This window comes from Labeo rohita, chromosome 24 (genome assembly GCF_022985175.1).
Source record: "Labeo rohita strain BAU-BD-2019 chromosome 24, IGBB_LRoh.1.0, whole genome shotgun sequence".
Taxonomy (NCBI): domain Eukaryota; kingdom Metazoa; phylum Chordata; class Actinopteri; order Cypriniformes; family Cyprinidae; genus Labeo; species Labeo rohita.
In genome coordinates, this window is record NC_066892.1 from 25,869,248 (window position 1) to 25,886,942 (window position 17,695).

General features: G+C 33.2%; 1 long non-coding RNA gene across 1 annotated transcript; it reads right to left on the reverse strand.

The window, feature by feature from the left end:
• Positions 1 to 938: 938 nt before the first annotated feature.
• LOC127155830 (uncharacterized) lies at positions 939 to 6,028 on the reverse strand. The gene is made up of 3 exons (XR_007825651.1): positions 5,910 to 6,028; positions 1,414 to 1,548; positions 939 to 1,167 (listed from the first exon to the last, which is right to left on the reverse strand). It is a non-coding gene; the product is annotated as an uncharacterized LOC127155830 (long non-coding RNA).
• Between the last annotated feature and the right edge of the window lie 11,667 nt (positions 6,029 to 17,695).

A 17,695-nucleotide genomic window follows, 5' to 3' on the forward strand; every position in this document is an offset into this window, starting at 1 on the left:
AGATTCCTGTCCTCATGCATTTTCCATTTGCATGAAATATGCATCTTTAAGAAAGCCCTCGTATGCCAGGATGCAAGCGCATGTCATTTCCAGGTGTCAGAAGTGCACACTTGCCTGCTTCCTTCCTGATTGTGGTGCGCACATTAATTTGAGGGATATTGGAGGAAACATTACGAGTGACTGATTGCCGATGCTATTTTGGATGCTTTCTGTAAACGTACCCCTGCCTTTTGTCTGGAAAATTAAAAAGATAAGCCTAAATATCAATCCCAGATGACTTCGAGACATTAAACCTGGCATTTAATTTAAAACGAAGGTGTTCTTCCTGGGGGTCTGCGCTTAACGTTTGAGGCAGATGCCATTTCAGTCAGCTCTCGGTGAGGGTCCGGCTGCAGTCCTGTGTGTGCTGAGATCATTACTGCTCAAGCCAAAACCACTTCCCACACATGCATGCCATTCCTCGCACTTGTGTTTGCATTTTTTTTTTTTATCTCAAACCTCAAACACACTTAGCTTGCTCCGAGTCTTGCTTATTAACTGTCTCATAACTGCGGTCTTTCACCTCCACTTGGATGTTTCTTCTACTACGCACTCTTAGAAACAAAAGTTCTAAAAGGGGAAGCCATAGAAGAACCATTTTGGTTTTTACAAAGAACCTTTCAGTAGTTTTATTTCTTATTGTGAAGAATGAATAGCCTAAAGACCTTTTTTTCTCACTTAAAGAGCATTTTGTCCAATGGAAAGATTTTGTGGATGGTAAAATGGACTGGAACTTATAAAAAAACACATACAGAATTACTAGAGGCAACAGCAATAAGCAAAAGATGAACATTTATTATTAAGCAAGAACACATCGACAAAATACAACACAAACTCAATTTATTTGGGTCAGTACAGCATATTTTACAATGTTACATATATTTAAACTCGTTTAGCAAGCATTTTAGACATAAAAATGTAACATTTAGAGGAGCATTTTAATTGTAGTATCTTTAACCGTTCTCTGTAATCTCTTTTTGCCGAAACAGAGCTAATTCTCGTGCCAGTGTGTCGCAGAAATCTTAGCCGGTAATGGGCTGCTGTTCGCCAGGGTAACTGCGAACTTCAGACCGCAGCCTTGCATTTCACTTGTAGCTAAAAGATGCCGTGACTGACTCCAAAACCTGCCTATAAACAAACATTACTGACATTAGAGAACATATTTTAACATCAATTTAAATTAAACTCAGTACTATAATGAAAAAAAAATAATAAATAAATACATTTTTTTGCAAGGCAATATGCGTTTCCATCTTGTGAAACAACTGCTGCTGAAGCAGCTGACTGTCATCTCATCCTTTTGTTGTGATGTGTAAAATAATACAATTTTCAGCACAGTATACACTTTATAAATTAAATAAAATGTATACAAACCTTTTAATTTCGTTGAAGAAGTGCACCAAATCGTGACAACCGCTCTCTCTTGTAGAGGACTCAAAAAGCCTGCGCTCTGACTGACTGTAACTCAGCAGCTGGGTTGTTTCATCAGAGACGGGCTCAACCCAGTGGCTGGGTAGAAGAAAATAACCCAGTGTTAAAAATGACCCAGCAATTTAGAAAAACTCTGTACTGACTGTAACCCAGCACCTGAGTAATAAAAAAAATAATAATAATAACCCCCCCAAAAAATGACCCAACAAGTTAGGCTATGTCGAAAAACTCCCATCTCATTTTTTCATCCAGCTTCAAAATCATCCTACATCGCTGCAGAAGTACTGACCCAGTGTTTACAAATTGAACATGCAAAGAAGATCAAAAACCCTTTACAAAAAAAGATAAAACAGCGATGTATGGCGATTTTGAAATTGAAGAAAATGACATACCCTTACTGTCATGAACCGTAATACACAGAGTTCACGCAGTGCTAGACAAGACGAGCATTTGAGGTTAAAATTTTTTTTTTTTTGGAAAATAACTGATTGATTCGCCAGATAAGACCCTTCTTCCTCGGCTGGGATCGTTTAGAACCCTTTGAAGCTGCATTTGGAGGCACCATAGAAGTCCACTATATGGAGAAAAATCCTGAAACATTTTCCTCAAAAAACATTTTTTTTATGACTGAAGAAAGAAAGACATGAACATCTTGGATGACAAGGGTGTGAGTAAATTATATGTAAAATTTTCTTCTGGAAGTGAACTTCTCCTTTAATAGCAAAGTATAGCACAAAAAAAAAAAAAAAACACCTTTTACATTCTTAAAAATAACAGTGCTTTAAAAGGTTCTTCACAGTGATGCCATAGAAGAACCATTTTTGGTTCCACAAAGAACCATTCAGTGAAAGGTTCTTTAAAGAATCATCTCTTTCTTATCTTTTGATAATCTGATAAACCTTCTTTCACCACAAAGAACCTTTTGTGAAACAGAAAGATTCTTCAGATGGTAAAGGTTCTTTATGGAACCATTTAAACAAAAAAGGTTCTTCTATGGCATCGTGAAGCACCTTTATTTTTAAGAGTGTGTGTGGCTGTAACAAAAACACAGTAAAAGCTTGCTGAACCCTGGGGCGTAAAAGTGCCTGTTGCATGCAGTCATGCTTATGCATTTATTCAGATAGGCAGCTAAAATCTGATTTTGTTTGTTTGTTTGTTTGTTTTTGCATATCCAACTCAAATCGCACACTCACACACATACTCAAAAACATTAAATATGAATAAAAAGTGTGATTTTTTTTTTTTTATGTAAAATGGCTATAACACTACACACAACCCAGTAGTCTCTAGCTGTGTCTGAATTCAATTATTTACACTGTACAGCTTTGAGTGAGTAGTTATAAATATAGTACAAGTATAGTATACAAGTTCAGCACCACAGTAAACTGTTGCAATGGACATAAGCTTTTTGTGCACTCTTTCCTCACACTGACCGCTGCGTTCAGCTGTTGAATGAAAAACAGTCTCTTGGCATCACACATTATTATAGCAACTGATAGATATATTGTATATTGAGCATGCTGTCTGAATAAATAAATCAGATTTCATTACTCAAGCAGTTTAAAATTTATGTGCATTGTGAACTGAATTATATTCTTAATTTCAAATGCAAAAAGCATTGCAAAAAGCATGTTTTTGTGCAGGATGCACATGCAAAATTGCATGAAATAAGACCGTTCTGCTTCAGAAATTCCAATTCAGGCTCTTTGGAAATACAAGATTGTGCCTACATTTCTGAAAAACTGCAAAAACTTACCTGTACATACATTTCAGTTTCCAGCTATATATTATATTATACAATATTATGAGAATAAAGTCAAAATATTACAAGAATAAAGTTGAAATACTACAAGAATAAAGTCAAAATATTAGGAGAATAAGTCAAAATTCGTTTCATGAGGCTATACTGTTTTTTTCCATGCCTTCTGATGTTCCTTCACTTGCTATAAACTTGAAATAAAGAGGAAAACACATTTATAATTTATATTTTGTGATGAAATTGACAGAATTTGAAATTTGAGCTGTGTTATATTAAAATCAACAAAGCACAAAATTATTGCGATTACTGGGTGGCTGGCTCGCTACAAATAATGAACGGAACACATATGGGCTATACTCTCAAAATATTATAACTTTAATTTCTATTATTTAAATTCTCTAAATATTTTGACTTTATTCTTGTAGTATTTCGGCTTTATTCTCGTAATATTTTGACTTTGTTTTTGTAATATTTCAACTTTATTCTCAAAATATTTAGACTTTATCCTTGTAGTATTTTTACTTTATTCTCAAGTATTTGGACTTTACTTTTTATAATATTTTGACTTTATTCTCGTAATATTTTGATTTTATTCTCAAAATATATCGACTTTATTCTTGTAGTATTTCAACTTTATTCTCGTAATATTATGACTTTATTCTTGAAATATGTTGACTTTATTCTTGTAATATTTCAAATTTATTTTCATAATATTTCGATTTTATTCTTGTAATATTTTGACTTTATTCTCAAAATATATCGACTTTATTCTTGTAGTATTTTGACTTTTTTTTGTAATATTTCGACTTTATTCTCAAAATATATTGACTTTATTCTCGTAGTATTTCACCTTTATTCTCGTAATACTTAGACTTTATTCTCATAATATTTCAAATTTATTTTCATAATATTTCGACTTTATTCTCGTAATATTTTGACTTTATTCTCATAATATGTCGACTTTATTCTTGAAATATTACGACTTTATTCTTGTAGTATTTCGACTTTATTTTTGTAATATTTAGACTTTATTCTCATAATACTTAGATGTTATTCTCATAATATTATGAATTTATTCTCAAAATATTTCAACTTTTTTTCTTGGAATATTTCGAATTTATTCTCGTAATATTTCGACTTTATTCTCATAATATTTTGACTTTATTCTTGAAATATTATGACTTTAATCTTGTAATCTTAATTTTTTTTTTTTTTTTTTTTTTTGTTAACATGGCACTAAAACAAGCCCAATTCTGCAATGGAGAAAAAATATAGCACCGCTTGTGGTTTTGGCATCTGTAAAGTGCAGCGAAATATAGCCGGAATAATGTTTTCTAGGTTTTGCAGAAATGTAGGCAGACTAAAGTAATTCCAGTGAGCCTGGGTTGTGACGTTCACAGGTGTCAGCCTAATAACTAATCCATTACAGTAAAATGCATAATGGAAAAAGAAGCACTTAAAAGAATCCACTCGAGACTAGAACCGACGTCTTCCGCCTATACACACCTAAACGCACGGTGTCAGTCCATCTAAGAGCGAAACTCAGCATGTAGCATGTCTCGAAGACACTTAATGTCAACCTGTTCGATATTATTTCCAGATGCATGGGTTTACAATCTTTGGCACTGACTAATAAATTGAAAAATCACAGCATTTCCTGTACTCTGCATCTTGTATTGTCAGGTGCAAGCGGCGTAGTTCTTTTTTTTAAAGCAGATCTCACTGCTGGAGTTTTCTGTTTGCAAAACCGATCAATTTAGAATGAATCAGAGAAAGAAGCCAGCCAGTATTTTGCAGCAGAGCTTTTGGGGCAACAGCATGTTCCGGTGCCTGTCGTATTATATAATCCATCCTCAGACTGCAGTTCACACATGCACGCAAATGAAAAGAGTGTTTGGCACATGCCGCCAGCAGCTCTATTCCTGATGACTAACTCCGCTGGTATGTTATTGATGTGCCCGCATTATTTACTCTAACTATAACCCGTCTGTTGGAGAAATACTGTCTTCTGTCATAGTGAATTAACTTCATATTATTTCTGATACTCAATTTTATAGTAACACCAATGAAACCAGAGAAATTATAAAACAAACACGAAGCCCGAACCACTATGCATACGCCCTCCACAACCAATTGACCATGGCCTTGCTTTCTGATTAGAAACAGACTCTTACAACAGCAAAAAAGAGTTGAAGTGTTTGTGGTTCATTATGACAGAACAGAGTTAACTCTTAAAGTTCACCTTATTTTTAACATAAAATCAAACATGGCATTTTTACACTGAATGTGCGAGACTAACACTATCAGCCAGTTATTTTACCTGTACAGACTGTTAGGCTGCTAGACACTGCAAACTGGTATTTGTTATTGTATTAATTTACTTTAATAGCAACATGCTAATCATGTTTTGTTCACTCATTCTAGCAAAGTGCTAAAACATGCAAGAAACATGCTAACAACATGCTACAACATGTAAGAAAAAAAACATGGTTACTACAGTTAAACCATGGTAATCACAAATTAACCATAGTTTTGCTGCACTAACCATAGTTTAACGATGGTTACTACATTTTTACTAGGGGTGTAAGAAAATATCAATACACTCAGTATCGCAGTATTTTGTTTGGCGATACTGTATCGATTCTCAAAAACGGAATATCGATATTTGAAAAAAATATACCTTTTGTGGTAACGTCCGCCCCGGGACCGCGGTGCAGGCGCCGGTTTGGCTGCCCAGGCCGTGGGGTGCTTCTGCTGTGCGGAGGGGTGGCTGCTTGCCGCGTCCCGTGTGAAAGCAAGGGTCTTCGCGGCGGGAGGTGTGGTAGCTTTCTCTCGCTTTCTCCGCTTTTTCTCGTGGTGGGGGCGTTTTGTGCAGTTGGCAATTCCACGTGGAACATAAACACAAACTGAAATCTTGTGAAATCCAAAACTTGTGAAATTCTCAGAACAAAGAGGTTCTAAGAATATTTAATAAATGTATTTTCTTTTTCTTTAGGATTCCTGCAAGCACTTTATTTCTCATTGATATTAAGCAGATGCAATTCTTAAGTTCAAATCAAAATGTTATGACATTGTCCCCCGGGTTTCACAGACCAGGCGAAAATGTGAGTCTGAGCAGTTTCAGCTGAAAGAAACTTGCACTGATTGATTTTAAAACATGCCAGTGCCTTTGTATGTTACAACTGTAAACTTAAACTGTGAACCTTTAAAGCAGGGTCTAAAAATATATACGCTCTGTTTATAAAAGCTTACATTTTATACATTTAATAACTAAAGAATCCTGCAGCCATTTTATTTCCCCCCTTTACTCATACTGCACAAAAAGTAATTCAATAAGAATGTTACAGGGACTGATCTTTTGAACTTTTTGAACTGAACTTTTTGCTAAGCTTTGCATATGGTGATGTGTTCTTAATTACAGCTTTCCTTAAAGTATATCCTATTCTTAAAATAAGAACTATCCCAATATATCACCGTTTGCAGTATCGCAGTGTATCGGAACATATCGTATCACAACCCCTGTATCATGATACGTATCATATCGCCAGATTCTTGGCAATACACAGCCCTATTTTTTACTGTAATAACACCATGGTTACTTTTTGCAAAGGTTGTTATCAATGTTGTAAAATATGTTAGAAAAATTTTAGCAATATGCTAAACATGCTAGTAATCTCTAGAAACATGCTAGCAACATGTTAATAACATGCAAGCAATGCCTAGCAACATGTTAAAATATCTGTTTGGCCTAGTCAAAGCTGGTCAGAAGGCTGCTTTGGCTGGTCAAGAGTATATAGTTGCTACCCTGTTGAAAAAAAAACAAAAAAGACCCAGATAAAACCAGCCTATGCTGGTTGGCCATAGTCATAGCTAGTCAGCAGGCTGGTTTTAAAGGGGTTTTGGCCACTTCCAGGTTGATCTTAGCTGGTCAGGCTGGGAGACCAGCTAAAACCATATACCTCCAGCTTAAACCAGCCAACCAGCCTAGGCTGGTTTTAGCGTTTTTTTTTTTTTTTTTTTTTTTTTTTTTTTTTTCAGCAGGGTAGATACTATATAACATGTTAGAAACATGCCAGCAATGTGCCAAAACATAATAGAACTATGCTAGTCATGTTTTTTAAACTTATTCTAGCAATGTGCTGCAACATGCAAGAAACATGCTAGCAACATGCAAATCGTGTAAACATGCACTGTTCTACAATGTTATAAAATGTTTAAAATAGTGGTAAACATGTGAGAGACATGCTAGCAATTTCTAGAAACATTCTAGCAACATGTTAGAAACATGTTCATAACATGCAAGCAATGCCTAATAACATGTTAAAATGTGTTAGATGTTAAAATATGTTAGAAACATGTTAGCGATGTGGTAAAACATAATAGCAATGCTAAGCATGCGTTTAAACTAATTCTAGCAATGTGCTAAAACATGCATGAAACATGTTAGCAACATATAGAATGATGTTAAACATGCTATCGCTGTTCTACAATGTTATAAAAATGTTAGCAATATGTTAAACATGCAAGAGACATGTTAGCAATGCCTAGAAACATGTAAGCAACTTGTTAGTAACATGCAGGCAGTGCCAAGCAACATGTTAAATTATGTTAGCAATGTGTTGCTAGTTACTAGATAGTGTGTTAGAAACACGTTAGTACATATTATGTGCAAAAACATAATATCAACATGCTACTCATGCTTTTTAAACAAATTAAACATGCAAGCAACATCCCTGGTGAAAAAAACAGCATATGCTGGTAGCTATGTTTTGATGCTGGGATGCTGGTTAGGTATGTTTTGATGCTGGTTTAAACTGGTCCTTAGCTGGTTTATGCTGGTCATGTTGCTGGTCAAGGACCAGCATAAGCCAGCAAAGGACCAGCATAAACCAGCTAGGGACCATATAACATAGCTACCAGCATATGCTGTTTTTTTCACCAGGGATGGTAACAACATGCTGAAACAGTTTAAAATATGATATAATTAAAATATGCTATCAGTGTTTTAAATATGTTATAAAATGTTAGCAATATGTTAAACATTCGAGCGATACTAACAATGTCTAGAGCAACATGTTAGGCACACGTTAATAACATGCAAGCAATGCCTTTCAACATTGTTAAAACATGTTGCAACATTTAACTAAACGTATGCTAGCAGTACCTAGCAACATGCAGAAATGTTAAACATGTTATTACTATTTTACAATGTTATAAAATGCTAGCAATAGTCAAAACATACAAGAAACATGCTAGCAACATTATAGGATCACGTTAAGGAATGCCTAGTAACGTTAAAATATGTTAGCAACACTTAGCTAAACATGCTACCAGTACCTAGTAACATGCTACTAGTTACTACTTACTAGAACAATGTGTTAAAACATAATAGCAATGCTAATCATGCTTTTTAAACTAACAATGTGCTAAAACATGGAAGAAACATGCTAGCATTGTGCAAAGATTTTAAACATGCTATCGCTGTTCTACAATGTTATAAAAATGTTAGCAATATGTTAAACATGTGAGAGACATGCTAGGAATGTGTTGAAACATGTTAACAACATGTTAATAACATGCAAACAATGCCTAGCAACATGTTAAAACAAGTAAGCAACATTTAGCTAAACATATGCCAGCAGTACCTAGCAACACTCTGCTAAGTGTTACTAAATAACATGTTAGAAACATATGATGTGCTATTACATAATAGAAATATGCTAATCATGCTTTTTAAAGTAATTCTAGCAATGTGTTAAAACATGCAGGAAGCCTGTTAAACATGATATCACTGTTCTAAAATGTTATAAAAAGGTTAAAAATATGCTAAACATGCGAGAGAAATGCTAGCAATGTCTAGAAAAATGTTAGCAACATGTTAAAACATTAGCAATGTTTAGCTGAACATATGCTAACAGTACCTAACAACATGCTACTAGTTCCTACTAGGTAATGTGTTAGAAGCATGTGATGTGCTAAAATATTAAAACATGTTAGGATTGTTTAGCTAAACATATGTTAGCAGTACATGCTATTAGTTGCTAGTTACTAGATAACATAGAAACGTGATGTGCTAAAACATAATAGAAACATGCTAATCAGGCTTTTTAAACTTATCTAGCAGTGTGTTAAAACATGCAAGAAACACGCAACATGGTAACAGCATGCAAAAACATGTTAAACGTTATCACTGTTCTACAGTGTTATAAAAATGTTAGTAATATGCATTGTTAGCAATGTCTAGAAACATGTTAGCAATGTTTAGCTAAACATGCTAGCAGCACCTAGCAACATGCTATTAGTTGCCAATTACTAGATAGCATATTAGAAACATGCTAGCGATATGCATCTAATAGCAACATGATAATTATATTTTTTAAACTAATTCTAGCAATGTGCTACAGCATGTAAGAAACATTCTAGCAACATGCAGAAACATGTTAAACATGCTATCAGTGTTCTACAGTGTTCTAAAAATGTTAGCAATACGCGAAACATGCTAGCAACATGTTAATAACGCTGGTGAAAAAACAGCATATGCTGGTAGGTATGTTTTGATGCTGGGATGCTGGTTAGGTATGTTTGATGCTGGTTTAAGCTGGTCTTTAGCTGGTTTATGCTGGTCCTTTGCTGCTGGTCCTTTGCTGGTTCATGCTGGTCAAGGACCAGCATATGCTGTTTTTTTTTTTTCCACCAGGGAACAATGCCTAGCAATATGTTAAAACTTGTTAGCATCACCTAGTTAAAGTAAATCATGCTAGCTAGAAACATGCTAATAAACATGCTAATATAACACTTATGTACACGTTAGGACATCCTAACTACTAGTTAAATATGTTAGCAATGCCTAGAATTATATGGTCTGATGTGGTTTAATAAGAACTCAACTAGTTTGATGTGGTTTTGAGGGTCTTATATGGACTAATATGGTCTCCCTGATTTATTTTTTTCCCCCACCCCTGGCTTTATCTGACTTTCTGTCTGTCTGTAGCTGATATAAAGCCTTTAAACCTCAAGCCTTTGAAACAAATTTTAGGCCAGGCTTTGTCAAGCCAACATCAAAGTTTGCCATCAAATTGTATCTGTCTATTCTAGGTTTATTTTTATTCTTATTATCTATTATTTTATTTATTCCAGTTTATTCTTGGCATTTACTGTATTTTTATGTAGTTTTATGCATTTTTTGAAACATTTTGTTTTTGCAAAAAGTGTATTGATTCATTTATTCTTTCATTCATTTGCAGTTGATTAGTGATTAGTCGCAGGGACACGTAATCAGCTAAAAAAACTTCTGAACTGTGAGCCCACAAGAAAACATGTTCGATTCGAATCACTTACTTCCATACAGTCCTGCACCAGCTGGGTCACTGCCATTGAGATGAACTGGAATGCAAACGAACGGTTTCCCTCAGGTATTATAGACCTCCTCGACCCTGGCCATGTAAAAATGTTCACACAAATTCAATACCATCTGCGCTTTCATTTATAGTTGACAGGTGTGAAATACATCAACTCTTTTTAGCCTCTTCAAACTCAAAACTAAATGGCAGTCACAAATGCGACGGTTGAGATTAAACGGGTTAACTACGGGCGCATTTCAAAGCTGTATCAGACATAAAAAATTGAACATGCATATCATTATCACGCCACTGCTGGAAGTCAGCTATGATAGTGAAGCAGAAAGGATAAAGGATAGGCCTGACTCAGCATGACACGCGCCTCCGGAATGCGAGCCCCATCTTTTAACAATCACCGCGATGTCTCCGTGCCGCGGCAGCCTCTTCAAGGGGAAAAAGAGAGCGGCAGAAGGTGGACAAGATACTTCAGACGCTTCTGTGAAAGCACGAGACAGCAGGTTGGCATACAGACTGGCATAGCCAGCGCATGGGAGAGCACTCAAAGGCTGCACCTTCAGAGAGAAGCTGGCAAGCAGCCGTGTTTAGCACACAAAAGCCTAGATCAAAGGCCGCCACGGCACCCCTGCCCCACTTTCATCTGCTTTCCCACACCTGACATCAGGCAACCGCAGGGGGCAATTCTTGCTCAGAGGTGCCCTCTCCATTTATTCTTCCCCTTTTCCCTCATTCTCAATGACTCAAGCACGGACATACCTTTGCTAATCAGAGATTAACCTCTGTTGGATATTTCTTTAAGCTTTTCTACAAATCAACACCAGGGACTTGAGAGATGGTTATCTGGAGAAGATGGTATATCTCAGAGTTTCGGTTCTAGACGTACTTAACCTCTTAAATCCTTAAAATCTCTTTTCTCAGAAATGATTTCATCAAATTCTTTATAGGATTGTATATTGTACTCTCCTGTTATTGTACTGGGATATAAGCACGTACACAGTCATTCTCAAGGTAATACAAGGCCAATATACTGTACATGTAAACAAAGACTGTGAGAAAAGCTTGTAGGCCTTTGTGAAAAATAAGTACACTTTAGAATAGTTTTATTATGGAAATAATGTACTTTAAAAGTACATGCTTAAAGGGATAGTTCACCCAAAAATGACAATTCTGTCATTAATTACTCATCGCCGTGTCGTTTCCAAACCTGTAAGACCTTCGTTCATCTTCAGAACACAAATTAAGATATCTTTGATGAAACCTGAGAGCTTTCTGACCCTGCAGACAGCAATGCAATTACCACGTTCAAGGTGCAAAAAGGTAGTAAGGACATCGATAAAATAGTCCATGTGACATCAGTGCTTCAACCATAAAATTATCAAGCTACAAAAATACTTCTTGTACGCAAAGAAAACAAAAATAACTTTATTCAACAACTTTTCTTCTCTATGTAGGGTGACACTTGGAATGACACAAGGGTAAGTCATTAATTATATAATTTTAAATTTTGGGGTGAACTATCCCTTTAAGTGTGAACTAGTGTTGCACGATATACCGGTACTTAAAAAGTATCGCCTGCTTTTAAAAACTGTACAATTCCGCATTTTACTAGTACCAGTACTTTAAGAATGTGTTTTCATAAGAGTCGTATTTCTGTGTGTCCGTGTTAGTGAATGGCGCAGACGTGCAGTTTTGTTTACTACACACATGCGGTGTATATGAACACATGAACATAATCTCTAGAACTGCTCTAAGAGTTATTTCATGAGCATTTTACCGTTTCTTTTGCGGAAACTATCGTCATATAATGAAGACCCTAAAGGTCTTCACAGCAACCAGTCAAAATAAAAGTTCAGTTTAACTTGACAGTCAGAAATATATGAATATATTACTTAATGTAAAGATACTACTACTACTACTATTAAAATATTATTAAAACAATGTTTAAGGAATATTTACCAGAAAAAATATTTACCAGAATTTATTTACCAGAAAATTGTAAATACACAACACAGTATTTCTGAAAACAAGAAATAAATAGCCTGTAAGTGAATTCTTTATCAAATCTGATTATCCTTTATCAATTCATTAGACATGCTTTTGATTAGAATCCAGAAAGTTAATGGAAAACAGAGACAAGCAAAACTGAATTTGAGAAAAATAATAAAACATATTTTATAGGGCCTTAAAAACATGTCATTTTTTGTAAAACTTTTAATAAATTGCTGTTAAATTCTGCCAGTTTCATGATTTCAATTAATTAGACATGCTTTTTGATATATATATATATATATATATATTTAATGTAACCATTAAAATAGAGTATCGAAGTATTGTATCGAAGTCAAAATTTTGGTATTGTGACAACACTAGTTTGAACTAGGGATGCACTGAAATGGAAATTCTGGGCCGAAAGGGAAACCGAAAAAATTTGGGATGCACTTGGCTGAAAACCAAACCCGAAACCGAAAATGCTTTGTAATAATTATTTACTTATTTTATTAGTTTTTTTTTATAAAGTAATTTCATAAGACTTTTTTTAATTTAACTCAATAAGTTTAATGATACTAAGTTTAAAAAAACACAAGCTAATAAAATAACCACACTTTTACTGAAAATAACACAACAAAATTGGACAGAAAATATAATATAAAATATCAATATATTATTTTTATTTAGTTCTATGCAACAAAATCAGATATAACTTTTTTTAACTAATTATTTAAATAATGTATAGTCCTACAAAGGTATTATTATCAGAGCATGCGAGCAGATCACAGCGGAAGTCCATAATTTTCAGCGACCGAAAATTCGGTGCATCCCTAGTGTGAACAGAATGTTTTTGGACACCGAATTGCATGCTAATTGCAAGTAGACATAGGGCCAGTTTTCCTAAACAGGGCAAATTAGTGCAAAAGCGCAATTTTAAACAGCGCCTAATGGGAGGGGAAATTTCTCTGATTTACTAACAATGCACAAATTAAAGAACACAGACGCAACTTATTTACATATTGACGAACACAATATTGCAAGCGCAGTGCAAATTAGCGTAGTCGCAAATAAAGAATAAAGAAATAAGGTTTTCTAGAAGTTTTGAAAGACCTGGTATTGGTTGGGTTCCAAGTCATCTTTTATTTTCTGAAGCTATTCTAGGAATTCCAAATAAATTAATATGTTTTCTCTGTTTTCTGTGGTGCCTCCTTTTAGCAATAATAATTACAGCTATTTTAAGCGCAAAATAGACAGGCTTTTTTGGGTGTTAAATAATGGCGCAAGTGCCAGTAATTTGACGAGCACAAATGTAAGTAAAATGCACTGCGTGACTCGTTGAAATACTATCCTCCCATGAAATTTGCATCTGAAAGGGAAACTCTTACAAATGCATATTCAATAAAGTCAGCTATAAAAATAAGTCCATGCCTTTTCAGCATAAATACATCACTGCGCATCTTTAGTAAAACATGACTTTGTACAATTTTGACGCCAAATTTTGACGTGCAAGCTGTTATTAAAACTGGCCTATAATGTATTATTCATTGTTAAAAGTTGTAACCTGTAACTGTTACCTTAAAGAGCCATTTTTGGTATTTTTGACAATTTTGGTAATTTTTTTTTTTTTTTTTTTTACCAAAATGATGCTCATTCATTCATTTATTCATTCAAATAAAACCAGGTAATTTACATGTTGCCCTTTTTCAGTGTAGTTTAAATTAATATTAAACTATTTTTAATATTAATATTAAATTAATACGAAATTAATAGAATTAATTTAATTAATTAAATAATTTTTGTAATCATGTTTTTTTTGTCATTTCATTGTTGTATTGTTGTATTGTCTGTTGTTTATTGAAATCTGTTCTGCCAAATATGCTCACAAACATTTATAATAAACTAAAATATGCCTTAATGTAATTTCTAATTTCTAAAATTTGTATGTTTTGTATTTAAATATTTGTACACATTTGTAATGAAGAAGTTGCATTTTATTACATTTAAAATATATTTAAATGCAATATTGAATTGCACTACAGTTAAAATTATATGTTACACAACTTAGATATCTTAGTTCATTCAACTTAAAATTTTAAGGCAGCTGGGTAACAAGCCCAGCTTTTAAATTTAACAAACTAAATTGTATGTTTAGTCAACTCAAATATTTAAATTTTTACTTAGTACAACTTAACATTTCAAGTTGACTGAACTTAAAATTTTAAGTCTGCAGGGTAACACATTATTTTTTAAGTTGCCTCAACAAATTGTGTTTTTTTTTTTGTATTTTACAGTGTACAGGATAAATGGCACAGTAATAAAGGGTTGAGCAAAAGGTTCAGGGACAAATATAGAAATTTAAAGCCTTACAGAAATAAAACTACTTTTTACTGAAAGCAAGTTTGTCCTATGTACACTGAGAAGAAAAGTTTTTTTTTTTTTTTTTTTTTTTTTTCCAAAATTGTAAATAAAACAGATTATTGCATTACGTTTTACAACAAATTTTAGTCTTTGTACTTCAAAATTTCATGTTTAATTCAATGTGTTACTTCACTACACACATTTTGTTCAGTGTAGGCAATTAAAATGTAATGGTGATGAATGGAGACAAGAAAACTGATTTCAGTTATGACTTACTCACTAAACAGAGTTGTTTCTATTAAATAATGTCAATAAATTAAGTATATTGTTAATAATATCTGTGGATATCATAGTAGTAGTACAATATTTAGTACACAATGGCACTGTGATCCACAAGAAGAAATCAGTAAGGATATTCTGCTCAATATTTCTGCTCCAACACCCAGCAGCAGAACACAATTATATAAATATACTTTATTGACCTTTATACCATTCTATACAGAAAAGCGCAGCCCGATTCTATATTAATAACATAAAACTCTTTTTACAGTGCTGCACGGGATAAGAATGGATGTACAGCCCGGGTGCAAAGTACCTCAGCGGTCACCTTAAATTGCAAAAGTGCAATAAAATGCATTTTGGGAAACTGTAACAAGCCCCCAGGGCCTGTCAAAAAATGAAAGCGAAAGAACGGAAAGACAGCAAAAGGAACAAATCTCTCTTTCTGCGGTACAGTGTTGAATGTATGATTCGTATTGTTTCAATCAATCCCAATTTAATAGACAGCAACCCAGAGAGAACCTTTGGGGAGTCATGAAGGCTGACAGATGAAAACTTACTGCTATCATCAAAGACCGTGCCAGCACCCAGCGCTTTCATTCAGACGTGAGGGATGAGTGCAAAAGTATGGTGATTCTCATATTCTTACGGGCCACGGCACAATAACACAACCAAAAATGGTGATGTGCATAGGTGACCTGTGAAAAACAGACCTGAAATTACTCAAATCCTTTGCTCGCTGCCGTCAGAGCATACACAGTTTTGTCATCGTAAATATGCGCTCTTGTAAAACCCAAGATGGCTTTTCTGTAAGGACATGGAGGCATGTTGGTGCAGGTTTAACGCTGTTGTTGTCTGTAGGAAACCTAGGGAACAGCTGTTAGGGTGAATTGGGGTTTCAGAAAGTTCTGCTTTACTTCTCACAACTTGTTTCCTCAGATTATGTATTTTGAACATATCCTCAGTGAACATATGGAGCAATAATTTGTGGCAGTTTAATTGTTTAATCGTCGAGTTATTGAGTTGAACAATCCCCTAACGCTAAATATTAATTTGTAATATATTTTAATATGTTTACTTTAATAGAGGTAGAGAACACCTTAATATATTAAATTGATTATTTAATTAGTGGTATTTTCAGCTATTTTTTTTTAATTTAATTATTGTCTTAAATTTTTGTATAATGTTTAATGGGTGGATTTATTTTATGTGTGATGGTAATAACAAAAGGTTGTCACCTTTTGATTGATTGATTGATTGACTGATTGTTTTATTGCTGGGCAAATATCATATATTTATACGTGCAAATGAAAAAAAGCTGTCCTTTAATATAGTTATTTCAGAGCTTCAAGTATTTTGAAAAAAAAAAAAAAAATAATAATAATTATACAGTCTGAATCTCACTGTTTCTGTATCTCAAAATATTTATTATTCTAGTGTATTCTTGGTTGTCTTTATGTACTTCTTGTATTTGTGTTATTATTATCTATGTTTATTAATTTAATTTAATTTAATTTAATTTAATTTAATTTAATTTAATTTAATTTTTTATTGCAGATTGTACACTACAAAACATTAAAAATTCAATGACATCCACAAGGCACATCCACCATAAATAATAATAATAATAATAAAAATAGTAATAATAATAATAATAAAGTATTAAATAATTAATTAATGAGACTGAGCTTTTTTTTTTTTCTGAAATTTTCAAGTAGTAACCAATCATCAGTTTGTAATGACATCTAATAAAACTACTTTAAGATCATGAATAAATGTTGGGGATTTATTGCAAACAGATTTATTACACAATAATACGTTACACAATAATAATTTATATGACACAATAATAACACAGTATAGTCAAATTAATCATTTATGTAAGCATTTATGTAATATCAACATTTACTAATGCATTACTAAAATTATTACTATTATTATTATTATTATTATTATTATTATTATTATTTATGGTGGATGTGCATTGTTGTTAAATTTTCCATGTCTTGTAGTACGCAATCTGCAGTAAAAATTAAATAATTAAATTAAATTAAATTAAATTAAATTAAATTAAATTAAATTAAATGAATGAATGAATGAATGAATGAATGAATGAAGAAATAAATAAATAAGGCTTTAAGGCTTTTTTTCTCTTCTTCTTCTTCTTAATTAAAAAAAAAAAATCAAGTACTAACCAATCACTAGTTTGGTAATGACATCTAATAAAACTTTAAGATCATAAATAAATGTTGGGGATTTATTGCAAAAATGTAAAATGTAACATTTCAAGAAATTGTAAAAGTAATTAAATGGACACAATAATAACACTTAGCTAACTACATTAGTTAACATGAGCTATGACTATAAGAATTTATTTAAGCATTTATATGATTTAAAAGTTTAGTAATGCATTATTAAAATCAAGTTAATTTGTTAATATTATTTAATGGACCTGATATAACATGAACTAACAATGAACAATTGT